We start from the raw sequence: 1073 nt of genomic DNA, 5'->3' as shown, positions 1-1073 counted from the left end.
AAGAACAATCGATCATTGCATAGTGAAAAGAGATGCCCAGATTGTTGTGAGATGAGAGAGAGAGAGAGAGAGAGAGAGAGAGAGAGAGGGGACCCAAAAAAGGGAAGAAGAAAAAAAATCTGATTTTAGGGTATTTTAGGAAGTGTAAAAAGTTGTGAGATGAAATAATATTAAAAAAATAAAATGGTGTGCCATTTGCAATTAGGGGTGTGCAAATTTCACCCCCCATAAATAAATATATGTTCAAAAGTAGTACTGCATGCATAATTTATTTTAAAATCGAATGTCCACTCACAAACTCATGCTATGATGTCCATCCGACAATTTACTCCTCGAACTCGATCTACATGTCATTCTGAACAAATTGATATTATCAACAATTGTTTTCGATAATCTAGAACAAATTGACGATACTAAAATCCATAACCCTAAAAATGATAATTCATCGAAAACTCAAATTTATGTCAGAATGAGTTCAAACATCATAGGTTACATTGATTCGGTAATTATAACAACTTATCGGAAAATGGGGTCGATCGGTCGATCCAATGGTCGGATCTTCCCAAATCGAATCCCCGAAGTTTCAAAAATTCCAATCATTCTCAAAACGTGTACCAATCGATACAAAATTCATATCTACACGCTCGTAGCACTAAGCTCCACCCAGCACACCACTGGACATGCCCCATGCACCGCAGACTCCAAGCCCAAATTGGGTCACCAAATTACATCAACATGTTCCTCTCATTATCCTCAACAGCTTTCTCAGCTACAACAAAGTCCAATTTTAATTGTGGAAGCCAGAATTCACCTCGGAAGAATTTAGGGCCAAAATTGCTCAAATCCAAAATTCATCTTCCTCTACAAAGATGAATAAATCCCAGTTAGTCTCAACATCTAATTTGGCCGGAGTTGGCCGGAAAATAAAAAATATGCCGGAAAAGAGTCTTACCTTCTTTTTTTCGATTTGTCGCATAAGGTCAGTAATAGGGTGCAAGACACATATAATATAGAAAGCTCGTTTGAAGACAAAAATATTGGAATGAATTTCGTGGCCAAAGGTGGCCGGACGA

At 37.5% G+C, this 1073-nt stretch overlaps 1 long non-coding RNA gene across 1 annotated transcript; it reads right to left on the bottom strand.

The window, feature by feature from the left end:
* Nucleotides 1-429: 429 nt before the first annotated feature.
* LOC133740129 (uncharacterized) lies at nt 430-1073 on the bottom strand. Its single transcript, XR_009861033.1, has 2 exons — nt 953-1073; nt 430-861 (listed from the first exon to the last, which is right to left on the bottom strand). It is a non-coding gene; the product is annotated as an uncharacterized LOC133740129 (long non-coding RNA).

This window comes from Rosa rugosa, chromosome 1, assembly GCF_958449725.1.
Source record: "Rosa rugosa chromosome 1, drRosRugo1.1, whole genome shotgun sequence".
NCBI classification, from domain to species: domain Eukaryota; kingdom Viridiplantae; phylum Streptophyta; class Magnoliopsida; order Rosales; family Rosaceae; genus Rosa; species Rosa rugosa.
This window is presented reverse-complemented; position numbering and strand designations above follow the sequence as displayed.